Raw genomic sequence first — 22409 nt, forward strand, 5'->3', positions numbered from 1 at the left:
AAATATGAATTCCCTATATTTTTCACCCAGATTTTCCGAATCTTGCTTTATCCTTTCTTTTTCTTTCTTTCTGTGCACACACACACATACACACACACATTCATAAACAAATATGTACTATTTTTTTTCTGAATTGTTTGAGAATAAGCTGTAAGTATGATGCCCCTTTACCCCCAAATCCTTCAATGTGTTTCCTAAAAGTAAAGACATTCTCTTATATATATCACAGTATAATTATCAAAATCAGAAAATTAACATTGCTACAATTATCTAAACTACAGATTTATTCAGAATTTGCCAATTGCCCCAGTAAAGTCTGTTACAGTGAAATAAAGTTCTAAATCATACATTGCAGTCAACTCATGTTTGGTTGTCTTCTTTAATCTAGAACAGTTCCTCAGTCTCTTTCCTTCTCGACACTAACATTTCTAAGGAATACAGGCCTGCTATATCCACCAAACTGTATTTGATGTTTCCTCATGATTAGATTCAGGTTCTGCATTTATGGCAGGAATGCACAAGAGCGATGATGTTTCCCTTCTCATATCATGTGATGTTGATCTGTCCCATTATTAGTGAGAATGAAAAAAGAAGTGCCTGACATCTGGGATCTGAGGATGCCACCAGCTAGGCCTTGGTGTTGCTAGGAGCTGGGCTGGCACTCATAGCTGGGCCTTGGTGTTCTATCGCACATAAACTATTTCCTGAAATGTCAATATTAGCCAAGGCCACTCTGTGACATTGTGACAAGACCCTTCCATTATCATGCCTGCACACAGACAAAATAATAATATTGTCATCATTATACAAATGGCCAAACATCCCTCTATCCTAGCTGATATGTGCACCTGTGATTTCTTTATCAATTATAGCTCTAGTTTCAGTCTAGTCTTCCTTCCTCCTGTATAAGATTTAATGAGATACCCAAGACAGAATTACCCCCGCTTCCTGACAGCTTCCAATCCCCAGGCACTTTCTTAACCCTTCTCCCAAGGGTTGACTTAACAAGCCCACATCCTGAGTCCTTATTCACACCCTCAGGGTTTCCCACGCGTGCATTTGCCCTCACTGCTTGTTCAATTACAGGAGTGTTCCTGGCAGTCTTAGACTGCAAGGCACTGACACTAGTGATGATAACTTTGATCAAATGGTTAAAGGATGTCTGCCTGGTTTATCCATTGTAAGTAACTATTTTCCTTTTATAATTAACATGTATCTTATAGGGGGATAGTTTGAGACTATGTATATATCCTGGTAATAATATCCAACTTTCTTTCATAGTTTTTGCATCCACTTATGATTCTTGCCTGAATCAGTTATCACTAAGGTGTTTGCCTGTGATATTGTGATTTATAATGTTATCCAACTCAGGTTTGGCTCCTTGCCACTTGAGAGATAAGTGTCGGTTGGGAAGGAAAAGTTACTTTATTCAGGAAGCCAGCAAGCTGGGGAGAAGGTGGACGCATGTCCACCAACTCCAAAGATTCTACTTGAACGTGAAAGTTTTTAAAGGGAGAATCCTTTGGGGAAGGGGTCAGAGTTGTTATCTTCCACTGTGTGCAGACTTTCTTTGATTGGTTGGTGGTAACAGGACAGTCCTTCAGGAATCTTGTGCCCAGGCTGAAGTTACCACCCTCCTTCTGGATGGGGGCCTTAGTTCCTACAGAAGAACTCAAAGATTTTGTTATGTATATTCCTTGAGGAGGAACCAGGACCCTGCCCCAAGGCTGCACTATTGTTTCCTGACTCTCCTCCTTTGTTTCTGCATCCCCTCCCTTCCCTGATAAGCAACTGTTTGAATCTGCCCTTTGGAACTCAGGGAAGGTCAAGGAGGTTGAATGAAGCCTATTTCCTACAAGCAAGAAACAGAAGACACAGAAAGGATTTGTACCTGGGAGAGCCCTACAGGATCCTGCTCTGTTTCAGTAAGAAATATATATTTGGTCTTCCTCCCCATTTCAGGCACAAAGTTTCTAAAACACTTGGAATTTCTTAAGAAGTGCTGAGAGGGATCAAGGTGTCTTTTGTTATGTTAATAAGGTGGCTTTTGGAATGTTCCTAGATCACCTAAGGATGGGGGTTGTTCACTAAAGGAAATAACCACATGATTAGAGAGTTGAAACTTTCAGTCCCATCTCCCTGACCTTCAGGAATTGGAGAGGGGTTGGTTGGACATGGAATCAACTGCCAAATGGCCAATGATTTAATCAACATGCCTATGTAATGAAGCCTCCTTAAAAACTCAAAAGGACAGGGTTCAAGAGAGCTTCCAGGTTGGTGAACACATGGAGATGTGGGGAGAATGGACACCTGGAAAGGGCAGGGAAGCTCTGTGACCCTTCCCCTCTGTATCTCTCCCATCTGGCTGTTCCCAAGTTGGATCCTTTTATAACAAATCAGTAATCTAGTGAGTAAATGGGTTTCCTGAGTTCTGTGAGCTGCTGTAACAAATTAATTGAACTCAGTGAGGGGGTTGTGGGAACCTTTGATTTATAGCCAGTTGGTCAGAAGCACAGGTGAAAATCTGGACTTGTGACTGGAGTCTGAAGGGGTGGGGGGGATAGTGTTGGAACTAAGTCAAACTGTAGGACACTCAGTTGTCCAGAGAATTGGTGGTGGTGTGGGAACACCCTCCCAAGTTGAAATTGGGTCCAGGAACCCAAAATATTGTCGAATAGTAATATTACTATTTTCATCATTCTTTCTACAGTAAGGAGTTAGATTTCTATCATAAGGAAAAGCTTTCCATTCTCCCCTACATACTAATGTTGTTTTCAACTTCATTGTATTTTTATTTTATTCAATGGATTACAATCCATAAACATTTAATTTATTTTGATGGTCAAATTATTGCAAGTTTGTCTTGTGGGAGCTCCTTCATAATGGCCCGGGTCTTCTTTTGCTTTGTCTCTGTCATTCTTTGAGCATTTCTCTACTTTCTGCCACCACAAGATGTTCCAAGCTCATCTTTTTCTTCCCCATCCCAGTCCTACAATCATCATTTCTCACAGCCCTTGTTCTACTTCTGGGTAGAATAATATTTAGAAATAAAAATTTGGACACTTGGTATGTTCATTGCTACTGGAGTGTCACTGCTTCTAGACTCTCTTGGCCCACAGAAAAAGGAAATAGCTGTATATACATACACATACATGTATACACAATATATGTATATACACACGTACATAGGTACATGCACACATATGTTGTACTCTACATCGATTTCCTTTCTCTTTATATATTAAAAACCATGAGTTTATCCTGATACCTCCAATCTAATCCTGCAGAGGTCCTTCTAGAGTCAGACTGCATTTTAAGTACACTCGAGCATCATGAATAAGAGTACAGAGCATGCCCTCAACAATGGCAGCTGTAATCAAGGAGGCATTTACAGGATAAGGATGCTATGGTCCTTATGGACATGAATGTCCAGTACTGTGTTTAGCAATCCCTCTGCCTAAAGCCCTGATGAGAGTCAAGTGATAGTTTCTTCCAGCTACTGCCCTACAGTTATTCGTTAGTCTTCCCAAGTCTCAGCAATGGTAATGGTGGCCTTCATATCAGCAACGGGCTTCCATCAATCCTAAATTGATTTTTTCCCACTGTTTCATTGACAATTAGTTTGAAGAAGGCTTAGCCCATGGTAAAACTTGCATTTTAACATATACAAAATTCCTTCCAGTTTCTTTACTACAGTTTCAGCACCAGCACTAGCATACTGCTATCAGCCTTAGAATTGAAAACTGTTTACCAGGACAAAAAGTGGGTGGTAGAAAAAAAGAAGTCTACACATAAAGCATATCTTGTGTTAATCATGAGGCTGGTATCAGGATGAATTATTTTTCCTCTGAAATTTTTGCCTTCAAGCTTTTGATCATGGACTAAACCAGGTACCATGAAGTATATGCTGAAGTCAGAATATCTCAAGAGACAGTTCATGAGAGTGTTCCAGGGAAGATTTATTAATGACCACAAGACAAAGTAACATTGTATCTTCTGTCCAGTGTTCACTGCACTTACAGCATGGGGAAAATATATATGTACACACACCAGGTGGAATGTGGGCTTAATGAGGAGATTGAAAATTATATGAGAACTGTTATTAATCATACTTCCATAATTACTAAAATTATATTCTCAAAAAAGTCTGCTAGTGAATTTCATGTGATACAGAATTCTCCCCAGACTTTTTTCATTCATTTCTTGATTTACTGGACAAATATTTCTATGCAGGATATATCCTAGTCTTCCATAACAATCCAGAGCAGCGTGTGACAAGAGAATAACATAAGGTCCTTTACGAGCTCAAAGAAGGTTGAAATGTTGGCCAAAATTGATTCATATTATACAAAGCTGAATCACTTTAAGCACATCAGTGCTAGATCAGGGCAAAGCCCCAAATCCACATGTGCCACACAAGCCATCATGCTTTATAAGCATCAATGTCCAACTAATGCAAGAGAGGTACACCTGGTTACAGAGAGGGAAACTGTGAATGAGATCAACAATTTATCTGCAAAAACAAATAAACATACTTCAGATAACTAAGAATCAAGATACTAACCTTAATATTTTAAAACTGTAAAAATATTTTACCAGAGACTTGAAAAACATAAATTCCAGAATCTTGTTCAAACTAGCACCAAACTAAGCTCATGATACCCACATTATTAAATTTTGGATCACTTTAAACATATCAGTGCTAGATCAAGGCAAAGCCTCAAACCCACATGTATCGCACATCCTGTTACCTTGGAAGCATCAATGTCCAACTCTGCAAAAAGAAATACTGCAAAGGAGAATGTCTGTCACCTGGCTGCAGAAGGGAGACTATGGGGGCACTCCTCTGGTGAGGTAAGGGGTTGGAGCACAGGGGTCAGGAGCACAGACTGGGGAACTAGACTGCCTGGGTTTGAATCCTGGCTCAACTACTGTGATCTTTGGTAAATTGTTTCATCACTGTACTTCCCACCCAGTATCATAAGAAGGTTGTGAGGAGGAATAAGTGAATTAATAAGCACTGAAAAAACCCTGAGTAGATCAGATAGACTTTCACTAAATAACTGATACCTGTCAATATGTGTTTATGAGGTCCTTCTACATGCAGGACATTGTGCTGGGGTTTACATGCTACTTCCTGCAAGGATCTTTAATACGGTCAATATAAAATTACCTGTTAAGCTTTAAAAAAACTGTGATTCAGAGACCATTTTATTTGTCAACCAGCTTATGTCTTGTGTATTCACTTCCACTTACCTAATCAGTAGTAAGTTGGGAACACATACTGATGCTGTATGAAGTGCTGCTACTATTGAAATGGAGGAGGACCCTCTGGGGCCTCTGGGTACCAATCCTTTCCACGTTCCCATTTCCCATTTGTAGGAAATAGGTTTCATTCAGCCTCCTTGACCTTCCCTGAGTTCTAAAGGGCAGGTTCAAACAGTTGCTAATCAGGGAAGCGAGGGGATGCAAAGACAAAGGAGGAGCAGCTGAGAAACAACAGTGCAGCCCTGGGGCAGGGTCCTGGTTCCTCCACAAGGAATATACATAACAATATATTCCAGTTCTTCGGCAGAGGCTAAGGCCCCCACCCAGGTAGAGGATGGTGACTTCAGGCTGAGCACAAGATTCCGGGAGCACTGTCCTGTGTTCACACCAACCAATCAGAAGAAAGTCACATACCCTGCAGCCCTCACCCCAAAGTTTGCCTATTAAAAACTTCTCCCCAAAAACCACCTTGGAGTTCAGTGTTTTGGAGCACAAGCAACACATTCTCCTTGCTCGGCCCTGCAGTAAACTTTTCTCTGCTCCAAACGCCAATGTTTCCATTTGTTTGGCCTCACCGTGCATCAGGCACACAAACTTGGGTTTGCTAACACCCAAGTTTGTGGGTGTTAGCGACATCTCTTGGGTCACACCTAAGAGATGTGAGGTCAACTCCGCCTTAGAGGGTCTTAAGTGGTAGTAGAGTAGATAGGACTTACACAGCAAATGATTACAAAAAGGTGGCATGTATCAAGTGATAGAAAATACATTTGTATGGGTAAAAATACACAAATGAACAGTTATTATCAGGGTCATTCTTTTTCAGTTCAGCATGATTGACTCAATTATTTTCTCTTGGATTGCTGTTTCAATTTCATATTGCTACTCAAGGCTTAATGTTTAAATGGGCCATTCCAGTTCCAAAAGTTCTATTTCTCTGTGAGTTTGTTTTGTTTTAAATTCCTAAAGAGTTTCAAAGTAACTTGAATGCTGGGTCCATATGTTAATTTTTTGTGTGTCCCTAGTTCATTTTGTACAGTACATTATATGTGGGTGCTAAATATATATATATATATATATATATATATATTTAATTTAATAAATATATATGGAAACCCAAAAAAGGCTAATCACACACTAAAGTGTGAATTAGACAAGTCTCTTTTCAATTTAAACAATGATGCTGAAAACTTGGTCTCTGTGTACCAGTGCCAAATTGTATTTTGGAGATAGAGTTTTGGGTGAAGTAGAAAAGAACAGCTTTACTGTTTTGCCAGGCAAAGGGGGACACAGTGGGCTAATGCCCTCAAAACTGTATGTCCCCACCTGGAGGGGTTTGGTGAGGAGTTTTATAGCAGTGGTTCAAGGGCGGGGTTGCTGATAAGGATCAGGGTGTGTGCAGGGCCTGCATTCCTTTAATCTGACCTCAGGTGGTCTCCTGATGAGTTTCTGTGAGACTCAAGGTTATCAAACTGTGACCTTCTCTCTGGAATGAAGAATGCTTCATCAAGTAGTTAACATCTTCCACTAGTTGGGGGTTTTATTCTGCAGAAGAGCTCAAAGATACTGTTATGTGTATCCCTTGAGGCAGAACCAGGATCCTGTCCCAAGGCTGCCCTATTGTTTCTTGACTGATCCTCCTTTGTTTCTACATCCCCACCCTTCCCTGATTAGCAACTGTTTGAACCTGCCCTTTGAAGCTCAGGTAAGGTCATGGAGGAGTCTATTCCCTACAAACAAGAATGGGGGCACACGGAAAGGCTTCCATGCCCAGGAGCCCCACAGGGTCCTGCTGGTTTCAATACTATATAGATTATTAAATTCAGTTTGTATTTCTACAACTGGAGGATGATGTAGACAACTGGTAGAAAAAATGAAGAGAGCAATAGAGTGAAGAAAGATTTATAGAATAGATTTTATAAAAAGCAAGGAAATTCATGTTATTTAGCCATGAGAAAATAATCTAATGAGTTAGTGTCACTCAGCAGGGTTTGCCTGCTGATCAGGTGATTTGCTGTAAAGTGCATCCAGAATTATTAAAGTTAGAGATCAGAAAAATGGAAAGCATTGCAAAGTAGTGTTACTTAAGCAGTGGTCTGTGGGCAGGCAGCCCCTGCATAGCCTGGAAGCTATTAGAATTGCATGTTCCAATCCTTGCCCCAGACCTACAGAATCAGGATGGGGGTGGGGCATGGGCAGGGCCAGCAATCTGTTTTAACAAGCCCCTAGACGATTCTGTGACACTGATGCGAGCTCAAGTCTCTTAAGGTCTTCACTAAGAAGGGTGTGTACTTTAAATACTCAGAGGGCTTTTATTCCCCCGGAGATTGCTAACCTGAAAGCAATCTGACCAACTGAGGGGTCTCTCGGGTCCCACACCTCCACCCCAGAGCTGTGCCTGTCACTGTGAGCGCTGCTCACCAAGCCCTTCAGACTTCTCTGCCTCCCCCGACCCAACCCCCCCAGCCCCCCAACGTGACACAAGCAAGCTCGCCAGCACCCAGCACTCACCCCGAAAGCTCACTGCCCAGGAAAGGGTTTGGGGAAAAGCGAACATACTGAAAAAAATGTGATAGGAGGGAAAAATGGCAAGAAGATAAAGTGGTGACTCAAATAGAGAAATAGCTCAGAAAAATGCCAGAGGAAGAAATAAGTATGGGGCTCCCCTGGTGGTGCAGTGGTTAAGAATCCGCCTGCCAATGCAGGAGACACGGGTTTGAGCCCTGGAACTGGAAGATCCCACATGCCACGGGGCAACTAAGCCCATGTGCCACAACTACTGAGCCTGCGCTCTAGAGCCCGGGAGCCACAGCTACTGAGCCTGAGAGCCACCACTTCTGAGCCCGCGCGCCTAGAGCCCGTGCTCCGCAACAAGAGAAGCCACCGCAATGAGAAGCCCACATACCGCAACAAAGAGGAGCCCCCACTCACCGCAACTAGAGAAAGCCCACGCGCAGCAACGAAGACCCGACGCGGCCAAAAATAAATAAATAAATTTATAAAAAAAAAAGAAAGAAGTATGAACATGAGAACATAGGAAGCAAGAGAGGAGATTCTGCATCAAGTCAGGGTTGGTTTCAATAAGGGGGAAAAGGAGAAGGAGGTGGGGAATTTGTGAGAGAGGCGCTGCCAGGATGACAGGAGTCAGCATGTGCAAGCGCAGGTGCTCGGTAAATGGTGGACACTGTCAAGGACTTGTCATGACCATGACTGCGGCAAAGAGAAACAAGGTGGATGAGCAAGAGGTAAGAAACCACATGAGCTAACCGCGTTCCGGGGGAATAGAGGGCAGCCTGTTGTGAAGTACGGTGATGAACCAGATGACCTCTGCAGTCTTTCACAATTAACGGTCATTATAGGACTGGTATGTTATACAGCATGTACACACACACACACACACACACACACACACACACTTACTATAGTGTGTGTATATATAATTAGCTAGAAATACCTGTGGTACTTATTACTTTTTTTTTTTTTTTTTGCAAATTGAATAGGTACTTCTATTGGCATGTCTAGGCTATTTGCTTCAAAAAATCCTCTTTAAGTTACATGAGGATAATTTTAAAAATAAATATTTATAGAGTAGCGTTGCTACTAACAAATTCTTTAAAATTTTTGTCTTAAAATGTAACATACTTTAAATTTGACAAAAGCTCATAGAAATAGAAAAATCCTCTGTTTTGGCTTGACCCAGCATACCTAAACACAATGGGGTGCCTTCGTAGTTACTTCCTTTAATGTGCTGAGCTTGGTTTCAGTATTCATTAGAAATCAGACTTCCAGGTCAATTTCCTGTTAGTTTTGGCTAAATTATTACTGGTGAGTTATATGGAAAAATAGAATATATCAATTGATTCTAGGTACTTTCTGGAAAGTATTAAATAAAAACACAAGAAAGAAAATATCTCTGCACAGAATTAGAATAGCAATAACAGATGATCAGACTGAATCTCAGAACACAGCAGTGAAAGTCAGCTCTCTCACTGACCGGTGTTAGTAATAATTGGCACCATATGGGTTTGCTCAAAGCAACTAGAAACAATTTACTTCTTCTTAGTGAAGTTACCAGATGGCCCCACGGAAAGTATACAGTATTTCTCCAATTTTATTTATACAAAAAATTAAAATCTTAAATTTAAATATATTGCAACTTTCACAATTTCATCATGATTGAGCACACCTAGGAAATGATGTTACACAAAGAAAATCCCAGCCCTTTAGAAATCAATCTAAACATTAAGTTGTTCAAATATATTCAAAGAGATGTTTTTTGTGGTATGTCCAAATTACTCTACTGTGGTGAGTTTATTAGGAAGAATGACCAACAAAGTCTTTTGTTCTCAGGAAAATTTCAGCACTGCATGTGTGTGTGTGTGTGTGTGTGTGTGTGTGTGTGTGTGTTTCTGTGTGGTGAGGGAGGTGGGTGGGTTGTGGTATTGCTGGCCAGAAGGTAAGCCATGTGGTAGCCACATGCTTGCCTAGGTAACAAAATCAGAAATGGCTTTTCTAGCTCTACACATTTCCCAGAATTTGGTTCTTCAAAGTATAGATTCCAAGATTATCCAAATGCCAATAATGGCCATACTATTTTTAAATTATTGTATTCTGGACTAGTATTTAAATTCAACACCCCATGCTGTTGGTGCTCTTTAGCCCAACTGCCCACCTGATTAGGGAAAGTTGTTAATAAACACAAAGTTGGAATTACACAGGGTAATTATTTTTTCAATCCCTAGTGCAAATGGCTCTAATCTCAGGACCTCCTACAAATAAGAAAGGGGGCAGTGTGAGAGTGTGGGGATGAACCAGTAGAAACCTTATCAACATCCTTAGAGATCAATGAATATTGATGTGCTTAAATATTTAAGGTAAAGAGTGGGTGGGTTTAGGTGACTCCGACTTCAGGACACTGTGTTTTAGTAAACTGTCTCTTGCAGAAACCCCATGTGGGCATAAAACTACACACACAAGATTAAACTTCATTTAATGCTGAATATTTAAGAAACTATTACATTCTTAGGGAATGTACTTTATCACAATACAGAATAGCCCCTGAAACAAACTGAAGAACAATAGAATGTATAAGCCTTGTTTTTTCTGACAAAAATACCTCCATTATGATGCAAACTAATCTCCCTGGAGACAGAAGTGTTTTTCTTTAAAGGCAGAAACCTAAAAAATTTAGAAACATGAAAAATGTACATTTTCCTAAAATGCTTTTATTTTATTACATAACTATTCATAAATGTACATTCACAATGTGTGTGGAAAAACAGTTGAATGAATCTTTCCACCTACATAAAAATAAATCTTAAAAAGTAAACCTTTAGGAACTAAAACATCTTAACATATTCCTTATAATTCCCTTCCACAAATTAAAGTTTCTAACCTTTCCTCCAATAACTTTACTTTCCATTTCCAAAAATTCATTCCCCAAATGATACAATTTAATAATTCAAAGTATTTTAAAATACCCCCCAAAAAACTGTCAAAACAGAAGTACATTTAATAATTTCCTTCCTAAAGATATTTTCTTATTGAAAAAGATATTTTCTCTTCACTACTAAATTGATAACTAAAAATCGATGAAAAAGTGATCACAAATACTTATAGGTCATCTACTATGTGCCTGGTGCCCAGAAGGAAAGAATGTAAGGAGAGGGTACAGGAAGATCAAAACATACTCCCAATCCTTCAAGAAGGTGATGATCCAACAATTTTACTACAAGATGCACAGGCAAGTAAAACAAAGCAGAAAGCGATTAAACAGTAAAAGGTGCAGATTTCTTCTGTCTGGGAGAATTAAGGACCATTCACAGGGGGAGGATCATTTGGGCTAGGGTTTATAAGGATAGATATCTGTATTTGGCTGTGAGAAGATGGATGGAAAAGGGCAGGTTGTTAGAAACAGTGAGATCCAAGACACGGAGCTGGGAAAACCCCAGTTACACTTTGGGGAAGATAAAGTCCAGGCTCTGTAGTGTGGCAAAGAGGCCCTCCATGTCCTGACCAAGGCCCCCATCCTCAGCCTCATCTGTTTCTATATCCTACATGCAAATTCCCTCTCTACTCCCTGAGCTTGGAATGCCTTTCTCTCATTTCCTCCTCCTACCCAAGCCACCTCCTTTCTTCCATCTCAGCAAATTGACACTTATTTGTTCTTCAAGACTCAATCAAGTATCTCCCACTTTTGCTTCCACCTGCTTCCAAGCCCTTTACCCCCATACACACGAGGCTGGGATCAGTTGCCAATTTATCCTCTGGGCTCCCCCAGTCCCATGTGGCCCTCATCACTCAGTAACGGAACTGACTGTTCATTGTCTGTCTCCCTCCCTGGAGCTTGTTCACTGTTGTTTTCCCAGTCTTATCACAGTGCCTGACACACAGTAGGTACACAATAACCATTTACTGGTTATTGAATGAATGGCAGAAATGACCTAGGCTGACTGAAATGTAGGGTGAATGATAAAAGAAATAAACTAAAAAAGATAGATTAGAGAAAATCATAAAAAGCAAGAATGTTATGTGTGGTAGCCAGTGTTGTTTGCCAAATATTTCCAGTTTTACCCCCTTTCAGGCATATAATTGCACTTCCTGTCCCTCTTGTGTTGGGATGGGATCATGTGAATAGTTTTGGCCACTAAGTTAAGCAGAAATGACACGTGTCATTTCCTGGTCCAAGTATTTAATTGCCAGTACAAGACACTCCAGAGCGCTCTCTTCCCTCTCGCAAGAGTCCATCAGCAAGTCCCTGAGCCACTAAAGATGAGCAGTGTCTCCTTGCTGACATGTGATGGACACACAACATGAGGAAAAATAAACATTTGTTGTTTTAACCCACTGAGATTTGTGAACTGTTTGCTAACGCAGCATTGTCTAATTTATTCTGTCCATTGCACCATGCTACAGAATCGGATGTTTGGAAAGTTTATGAGGTAAATCACTGGAAGCCATTAAGAATTACCGTTTTTTTTGCGGGGGGGTGGGGAGGGAATGTTGGTGCAGTAAACAAGAGAATAATGTATCAGAGCTGGATTTCATGAAAACTAGTTTAACCATTCTTTTTAATAATAGATTTGGAAAAAAAGGATGAGCTGATGTCAAGGAAAGCAATTAGGATGCTATTTTGGTAGTTTGGATCTATATTTTCCATACTTACACTCTATAGAACTCTCCTTCAGGAGATGTAAATTGATGTAACATCAGAAAGATGCTTCCATGGTAAAATAAATCTGCAAAACTCTATATAATAAATTATATTGCTTTTTAAAGATACAATATATTTTAGCCAATTAAAGGTTCAGAGAGGCTGCTAAGTAGAAGGGGGTTCTTAACTTATTCTGATCCCTCCTAAACTCATTTGCTCCTGTTGAACTAGTTATTTATGTGTTTGTTTATTTAGCATACCTTCTATCAACCCCTGACAGACTAGTTGATAGCAGACTGGAAAATACTGTTCTAAGTGGAAGCACATACTAGCATGATGACAGTGAAAAAATGTATTAAAAAATTAAAAATAAATAAAATCTTTGAGGGAGACTTATCAGACTTGGTGACTCATTGGATTTGATGACCATAGAAGGATCAAAATGATTGAGGTTTTCACCTTGGCTTCCTAGGAAAATAGTAGTATCATTGACATTGGTAGGAAAGAAAATAGCAGAAGCTGGCTTGGAAGAAGAGGAGACAAATTCATTCAAAAAATATCTGTGTGGTACCTACAATGTGCCAAGCGCTGTGCTAGGCATTGGACCACAGATATGAAGTACATAATCTATTTTTTAAAAGAACTTTAAGTATTCACTCACTCATCAATTTCTTTACTATCAAATAACATTTTGAAAACACTAGATACTAGAGCAAAAATTAAATAAGAAACCATCCTTGTCTTCAAGGAGTCCTTAGGCTGGTAGTGGAGACAGTCACCTATAAAAATAATCACCAAACTTAAGGTGCTATAAAAGAAACACACTAGAATGTTTTAGATTTTATTTTGTTAAATTTAAGGAGTGGTAATGAACCATTGAATGGAATTATCTGTCAGGTAGCTGGCAGCCTAGCCTAGAGTTCAAGAGAGGGAGTTATGGTTAGTTATATGTGTAGGTTTCAGGATCCTTCACCTAGTTGAGAAGAAGGCTAAGGACAGTAAGTGCAGCCAACACCTGTATCCAGTGTATGGAAAAAGGATGAGGAAAAGGAGCCCTGAAGATGGAACAGCCAGAATCCTGCCCATGTACAGAGAGGGAAATACCAAAATGGAGCTCAGGAAAATGAAGATGCTCGCATGGTGTGGTTGGCCCTAGTCTTCTTGGGAACATCGAGAAGCAACTGAAGCAACGGGAGGAGGAATAATCTTTAGTCAGGGGGTTATCAAGGACGCAGTTTTTCAGAGAAATGCAAGGAATTTGAAGAGCGAGTGGTCTGGCAACTGACCATTTAAGTAACCTTCAAGAGAGCAGAACTGGGGAGTGGAAACCAGATTATGAGGGTTTTGGGAGCCAGTGGATGATGAAGAAATGAAATGGAATGTTAATTTGAGGGGGTAAATAGCAGGTTTAAGAGGTTTTGGTTTTGCTTTTATTTGACATTTGGGATAGGAAAACTTCAAGCACTTTTCTAAGGGGAAGAAGGGACTGGCAAGGCATTGAAGATGCAAGAGACAGAACTGGGATAGCATGGGGTGGGGTGGGACCAACACCTTGGGTGGAACTGTTGCTATCCTTGGAAAGATTTCTTTCTCTGAGAGGGCAGGCAGGAGAACAGGGTGGGTACAGATGGAGAATAGTAAGGGGAAGAGGGGGGGGATTTGACTAAGTTTTGTTGAATAATATGAAAAGTCTGAGGAAACAAGAATGTGAAATTATGGCAGTAACTAAGTGGTTCTGAGAACAGAAAAATTTGGGACAGTTACTAGTGGACATGCTTCTGGGAGTCAACCAGAGATCTCTACAAGTATTGTCAACCATGGGTGTGCTGTGGGAATTCTATGTGAGGTAACTCTTGGTTTTGCAGGACTGTCTTGTGTGTTACAGAATGTTTAGCATCACTGGCTCCTGTCCACTCAATGCCAGGATTGTTCACCTGTCATTGTGATAACTGAAAAAACTCCCATTAATTTCTTAATGCCCTGTGTTGAGAATCCCTTATCTGACATTAGGTGGCCTGACACTACAGGAGAATCAAATCACACTGGATACAGCCTTCCCCAGTAACACTTAGAAAACTAATATCAGAGTTCAGTAGTTTTTATTTTTTTTTAATGTGCTTGGAATTCTTTTTTTTTTTTAGTTTTTAAATTTAAATTTCATTTTTTTAATTTTTGGCTGTGTTGGGTCTTCATTGCTGTGTGCGGGCTTTCTCTGTTTGCAGTGAGTGGGGGCTACTCTTCGTTGCGGTGCACGGGCTTCTCATCGTGGTGGCTTCTCTTGTTGCAGAGCACGGGCTCTAGGCGCGCGGGCTTCAGTAGTTGTGGCACACGGGCTCAGTAGTTGTGGCTCGCAGGCTCAGTAGTTGTGGCTCGCGGGCTCTAGACTGCAGGCTCAGTAGTTGTGGCACGTGGGTTTAGTTGCTGCGTGGCATGTGGGATCTTCCCGGACCAGGGCTCGAACCCTTGTTCTCTGCATTGGCAGGTGGATTCTTAACCACTGCGCCACCAGAGAAGCCCAGAGTTCGGTAGGTTTAAAAGCTTTGATAAGGAGACAGTAGCAGAGTTACTCCTAGATTTTTTTCCCCCATTGATTGAGGATATGTATGTCAGCCCTGACAAACTGCCATAGATCTGTTTCCAGTTAGAGCAATTGCTAAGCACACACAGCATTTTAGAGCCAAATACAGTTGCATGGGAGATTAATTATTGCCAATTCAGAAACATTTTTATAGACAACGTATGTCTAAGCCCTGATTCAAATCCTGGATTTAGAAGCCTGGCCCTTGGCCCCGGATGTTGGGGTGGGGAGCGATCACAGTAATAAAAGTCCCACAAAGGAGGCTTAAAGGAAATCCGAGGACTCAGCCTGGAAGAGGGCCCCTGCTGAGGCCTCCGGGCCGAACACTGCTATCCCACACAAACCCAGCTCAGGGCTTGGGGGTGAAAATATAGCTGCTGATTTGCCCCAACAAACATATCCTGGAAATAGACATAGTAGCAGAGCCACCTATGGAAGGCTTGACCTTGCCCAGACAGAGGAAAGGTCTAAGTTTAACAGAGCTCACTGAAACAACTTAGAGGAACTGATACTTAGTACTAGCTCAGGGCTAGACCTCAGCTTCTGCTTATCTGGCTGTCTTATGTTCCTTAAGAAATCCTTGGTAGGCCTCCTAACTCATCCGATCATGACCTCAGCCTTCCTGAGCCTGTCCTGTTTGGCTAAGACAATAAGTTTCAACCTGCGAACAGCTTCGCCCTGTTTTGACCCGGTCTACTGGGTCATGGTCCTCTACTGAGACTTGCCCCAGTGATTCTTCAATCCCAGCCCATTTCAAACTCTCTTCCCACTCAAAACACTGATGGTGACCTGTCTGGTTTTGGTTCTTGTCTGTCTTCCCAAAACTCTTGCATAAACTGCCTTCTAATTTTGTTTATCAAACTCCAGCAGCACTTTTCAGCCCCAAGAGCTAATGATCTGACATTTTCAGACATCTAATATAAGGCAGAGCACTTCATAAAACCCACCTAGAGTGTGAAGGAGTGCCAACTAGCTTTATTTTGGGGTGAAGCAGTGCCAAAAATAACGTAGAGCCTCCCTGTTGCTTTTAGTCAGGCCTAAAACACTAATGAACTAAAATAAAGAAGACTTGCAATGTTTTTAAGTAGGACCACATTCCAAAATCAAAGACTACAGAAAAGATTATTTATATGGAAGTAGTACCATCTATTATACTACCTTTAGCTTTGAATGTTCTAATCGTTGATAATAGATGGCAAATAAATTCATCTTATTATTTCATCTAGTATTCATCTATTATATAGACTTCAATCCTCTAGTCTTAGATTCAACTAAGATATATGAATTTCTAAAAGTCAGCTATCAGAAAATGAAGTTAAATAATAATGAACTCATAATCTGATTAAAAGAAAAAATTGTATAGTTTATATTTTCATTGCAAATATTATCTTTAAAGAAAACAACATAATCATGTCAAACAATATATATAATTTAGAGTTTTAAAATGTATATACTATCCCATATTTTTAATATATTTCTATGTCTTTAAAAACTCTAATTTTAAAAAAGTTAGACTATTTACATTTCACTTAGATTGAGCAACCAAAAGAAATTTACATTTCTTTAATAAATATTCTCTGGCATATGATTCAATTATATTAAGATTCTGAAACTGAGGCAACATTTAAAGGGCCAATATACCATTTCCATCATGTTTTTCCCTAGCCCATGGCACACAGCTTTCTCCCATCTCCCAGGTTTAGTATTTGGACCACCCAGTTCAACATTTATCAAAGGGTCTCATGTTGACCTCTAGATGCTCCAAATCTTGTCAATTGAACAGGTGTAGAAAGCATGCCAATTTAGCAAGACCACCAATTCATTTTGAAGAATAAAGATCAAGTCTTCTGCTTTTTTGTTCTTCCCATAATGTGGGCAAAAGATAAAAGTCCTAGGATCAAAATAAAAGCTATTGATCTCCTAATTCAAAATCAACACCCTCACCTATTTATAAGTCCTAAATATAGATGTCGTAATTCAATCACCTAAGATGAGCCATATCTTATAACTGAATTCCCTTCAGGCAGTTCTTTATGCAGAATATGCTGGAAATAATCTTCCAAGGCTTGAGCAGTTAGAAATCTTTTTAAGTACGGGTAGTAGAGAGGGTGCCGTGTTGTGATGCCTATTGTATACAAAACAGCACATTCATAAGCACTTATGCTGAAGATCGATCAAGATGACTTGATAATTTGAAGTATCTTACTCTGATTCAGTGAGGATACTGTGTGTCAGGTGGGGATGGGAGAGATGGGGGGACTTGGTGGGAACACAGCATCAAATTGTTGCCATCAGAGTGAGTCTCCTGGTGGTGAATGTCATTCTCCCTGTTTTGGCAATGTCCAGAGTTTCTCTAATTTAGGGTTGCCAGATTTAGGTATGTCTAATTTAGGGTATGGGGCATACTTATACTAAAAATTATTCATTGTTTATCTGAAATTCAGATTTTACAAGACATTCCTTGTTTTATCTGTCAGCTATAATTATCTCAAGGAGTATTATGGAATTCTAAGAAAATTTATTTTCATTCCTTTACGTTTTGAAACTAAGCATATATCATATAAGGGGATGGAAGATAGATGCAAAATCAAATGAAGGATATTAACTTCAAAAGACTATGAGTTTTAGAGGTCAAGGACCTTGACTATCATGCTCACTGCTCTATTCCCACCCACAACTGATATTGGAGGGAATTTTTTTTTTTGAGTAAAAATTAGCAGATATAAGTATCTCAATTTTTTTGCAGATGCAAACTCTTCTCTTTTATCATCAGGAATAAAAGGTTGGCTAATCCATTCCTTTTAGTCACCTCAACTCAAACAGCTCAAATAAACATAGCAGGTGTTGGGTAAAGCTGACACACACACACACTAACTGTGGCTATAACCCAGATTGCTTGCCTGGTATAGATGGAGTGTCAATGTAGTCACTGTTTATAGGACTGAAGACACAGGCACCTTTAAAAGGAACTTGTAGATGTGCCTTCTTTACTTTACTATTTAGAGAATATTAGGGAAAGGAAGATTTAAAGGGAACTCTTGGCAAAAGGCCAACTCAAAGAAGAAATGCATTATAATACTATGAAATAGGACTGGATTTTCTGGCCAGGTGTGTTTAAAATATTTATTTTTGGTGAAAATGATTTATTATACTGAGAGCCATGAATTATTTTAAGCACACATTTTTGTTTTATTTATTTGTTATATCAGTAAGAAAATAGCTATATAGCATTGGACAACTTAATGTAACTTAACCAGTATAGTAAACAAAAACTTTAATTGTTTGAATCCAAATGAATACTTACTAAATGACTGAAATCAATTTTAGAGATGTAAAGACTAGTTTTTATAAGCAAAACATACCTATATTCACAGAGTTGCCTTTGTCCCCACTTCTTGTATAGGCCAGATCTTCTAAGCGATAAGTCAGTGAGCCACTTGGTAGATATGCCAATGGAAGAAAATTGAAGAGATATAAAAAATTAAGAGGTGGTCATATGGAATATGGCTGTTCCAATTTGGGTGTTATACAGAGCAGCTTATTTGGTCAAAATTAGATAATCTCTTTTTGGAGGAATCTTCTCTCAGTACTGTAGGTTGGATATATGTTCCTTTAGACTTCTAAGAAAGCTTAATATTTATGTGGCATAAATATGTTTTGCTTTAAAAAATCCAATTTTTATGTAAAGCCAATAATAAAATAAGAGTAGGTGCTGCAATGAACATTGGGGTGCATGTATCTTTTCAAATTATGGTTTTCTCCGGGTATATGCCCAGGAGTGGGATTGTTGGATCATATGGTAGCTCTAATTTTAGTTTTTTAAGGAACCTCCATACCGTCCTCCATAGTGGTTGTACCAATTTACATTCTCACCAACAGTGTAGGAGGGTTCCCTTTTCTCCATACCCTCTCCAGTACTTATTGTTTGTAGATTTTTTTATGATGGCCATTCTGACTGGTGTGAGGTAATACCTCACTGTAGTTTTGATTTGCATTGCTCTAATAATTAGTGATGTTGAGCATCTTTTCATGTGCTTTTTTGGCCATCTGTATGTCTTCTTTGGAGAAATATCTGTTTAGATCTTCCACCCATTTTTGGATTGGGTTGTTTGTTTTTTTGATATTGAGCTGCATGAGCTGTTTGTATATTTTGACCTGCTGTATAGCACGGGGAACTCTACTCAGTACTCTGTAGTGGCCTATATGGGAAAAGAATCTCAAAAAAAAAAGAGTGGATCTATGTATATGTATAACTGATTCACTTTGCTGTGCACCTAAAACTAATACAACATTGTAAATCAACTATACTCCAATAAAAATTTTTTAAAAATCAGAAAAAATAATGAGAGTAGGTGATGATGTCAGTTGAGATATTCACAACATCCTAAATGAGTTGGACCTGCATAATTGCTAGAAAGTTAAATATCTACAGTGCCATTTAACAAATGGGAAGAAGAAATATTCAGGTTTTTTCTTTTTATGATGCCAAGTAAAAATTGTCACTTGCCATCTGCCTCTACAAGGATTAGGTCACTAGCCACTGCAGTCGCTGACCTTCAACACACCCTGAAAGGAGTTCACAGTGGAGATCAGGAAGGAGGCACTCTGTGCTTTGGAAAAAACTGGCAAATAGGCTTTCAGATAGTTGATATTTTCAGAAGACTGTATGAGCCCAATTTCTTGTATCTTCTCTTGAAGATACTACACCTTGAAAAAGCACTAAAATCATTAATGGAGACATCTGCTCCTCGTGACTCTGCAAAATGTGTGTGTAATTGCTCATAGCCCCTTCACTAAAATCATATATAACACCGACTTTCCCCCTACCTCTTCAGAGCACTTCCTCAGAGCTATTTGAGAGGCTGTCTCCTGGGCTGTAGTCCTCATTTTGCCCCAAATAAAACTTAACTCACAACCCTCATGTTCATTTTTTTTTTCTGTCAACAATAATGCTTTTGTGGGAAAATAACATTTTGTTTAGACACTAAATTCACAACTCATCTTCCTGGGAAAACAAAATTTTATAGATACTCTCTAAGGTTGAAGAGCATTTAATTTAATACAGGGAACTATGCAATAAATACCAGTTCACCAAGATAAAGATAAAAAATGTGCAATACCAATAAGACCTCCTTAAAATGAATTAATAAGAAAACTAGTCCAAAAAGCGGGAAAAAAAATCCTCAATTGTAAAATACCTTTAAAGCAAATTTCATAAGCATACAAAAATCAAATGTATGCCAAGAAGCACATGGACAATTACACTGTAAAAGCTTTGAATACATAGGCAGTCCTCACTTTGCACATTTCCAATATGCAAAAATTTCAGTTATCAAAATTTGGTTGATTAACATTAGTCCCCCAACAGCATGGTTCTGATTTCAGTTACCAAGATATATCGACTGGATGTAATTGCAAGGTCATTATTCAGTTCATGCACACACAAAGTGTGTAGTTGTGTTGCTTCCCTGTCTGTCAGTGACAAACCCACACAACATTTTACAAAAATGGATCACTGGAAGAGAGACCTGGCCAAGAAAGATGAAGGTGTACCAAAAAAAGGATAAGTGATATCAGGGGAAGTAAAATTCAGATCAGTTGTAAAGGAATTACAGAAGGAAGAGCTGGCAGGAGGAATGCTGACACTGTCAACATTTGAAAGACTAGATGTGCAGCCAGAAGAAATGAGTGAAGGCAAACTTATCAACATAAAGGAAGAAAATGATTGTGATTGAAAGGATGAAGATGTCCCAGAAGAAATGATGCCTGCTGAAAGAAAATCTTCACCTTAAAGGAATTCTTAGAGATATTTCACAACAGTGAAAGCACAAGGGATAAAAAGTTGGAAGCTGATCCAAACGTGGGGAGAAGCATGACAAGTCAGAGTAGACTTGTGGATTTATTTTAGTTTCCTGAAACTGAGTCTCTAAAAGGCTGAGAGCCTTCCTAAGCTCTCCCTCTCTTTCTGATTCAAATGCTTCATGACTATTTCCCATAACCACGATTGCCTTTTATGTGCCCTTCCTACCTTCACTAGAGTGTTACCTCTCCCTCCTCGTAGGAGAGGATCATTTTTCTGAACGTTTGCCTCTCAGAATCCAGGCTAAAATCTAGCCTTCCATTTGTGCAGACCAATTCTTGGTTTATGCAACAATAACCTTTATATTTGCTTGGATCCTTTCATCCTGGAAGAGAGGAGAGATCAAGTGGAATTGTAGACTCATCATCTTTCTCCCTGAAAAGTGGAGGCTGTTCCGTCTACTCAGTCTCTTTCATGAACTAAACCCCCAGCTCTGTCCTGCATGCTACTCCCAGGTCTCACCAGGCCCTGGCCTCAGGGAAACCACACTAGTACTTCTTGCCACAGTGTACTACATACTTGCCATATCATCTTTATAGACCCCAAAACATACACTGGAAGAAAGAATAAGTAATGTAAAATGGAGAGAATAACTGCTTTGGCAGAAAATACCAGATAGCGAAAATGAACATACCTTTTAGGTCATCATCTATCTTGCGTAAGTTTGGTGGAGTCAATGTGTCCAGTGTAAAGGTGAGATCTTCCTGAAAGGTTTCAACATGTTCTCCATTAATGTAGATATCAACCTGAAAAAAAAATTTTTTTTAAGCCAGGAAATGGGGAAAATAGATATGAGTAAGAAAGTCTGCACTTATTTAGTTTAATTGGAATACGAATGGTTGGTTCTTTACTCCCCCCTTGGAAGTTCTGTTTTTGAAGCTTTTACAAACTGCACGGAGCTGACTGCGTTGTTGCTCCTCAGTGCAAACAGATAATGCATAACCTGCTTCCAACTTCTATTTTCTTCTGCTTCTGAGCAAGCATTCCTCTCTCAGGCATGCTTGCCTCTGCTTGCTGTTGGTGAGGACAGAGTAACAATGAACTCTAGCTGGTAGTCTGGGGCAAACTAAGATGAAGAAGCACTAACAAGTATGGACCTGTCACTGACACTGGAATCAAAGACTTTGTTTCTTGAGAATTAATGACTGATGGCTGCCTCACTGGTACACCTCCCTGGGAAAGCATTTCCAGCTTCCTTACCCTGTCTTCCAAGAATTGAATCAGGTCTGAGGCATACCTTTTCTCAAGTGCCAGAGCCTCACAATGGAGCTTTCTGTGTCAAAAGCAACGTCAGCCTTATCTTTTTATCAGAGTAGGGTGAACCTGGCTCACGCACTAATGAACAGTCAACTCACATTTTGACAGGGAGTCTAGAGTAGCATGTCTTTTATATTGTTTTATATGGCTGCATTAATTTATATGATTATATGAGGGTGGAGCCGTAGCTGCTTGTTCTATGAGTCCTAACGCCTAGACAGTCAGTTCCTGCAACATACAAGCTCTCAGTAATTGTCATACTAAACTTAAGAATTTTGTTTGTTTCTCAAAGCTTC

The 22409-nt window shown here is 39.6% G+C and overlaps 1 protein-coding gene across 9 annotated transcripts in view; it reads right to left on the reverse strand.

The window, feature by feature from the left end:
- LRAT (lecithin retinol acyltransferase) overlaps positions 1-21865 on the reverse strand; it is an 85184-nt gene extending 63319 nt beyond the window's left edge. For 6 of the 9 annotated variants that reach the window (XM_019926650.3, XM_073805473.1, XM_073805472.1 and 3 more), the window contains exons 1-2: positions 21491-21842; positions 18359-18432 (exon numbers count right to left, since the gene is read on the reverse strand). The gene's annotated coding sequence lies outside the window, so the exon portion shown is untranslated. Of the gene's footprint in view, positions 1-18358; positions 18433-21024; positions 21182-21490 lie in introns of all 9 variants that reach the window. The other 3 variants (XM_073805474.1, XR_012332124.1, XM_073805475.1) reach the window with 3 other exon arrangements.
- Positions 21866-22409: the final 544 nt, after the last annotated feature.

Source organism: Tursiops truncatus, chromosome 5 (genome assembly GCF_011762595.2).
Source record: "Tursiops truncatus isolate mTurTru1 chromosome 5, mTurTru1.mat.Y, whole genome shotgun sequence".
NCBI classification, from domain to species: domain Eukaryota; kingdom Metazoa; phylum Chordata; class Mammalia; order Artiodactyla; family Delphinidae; genus Tursiops; species Tursiops truncatus.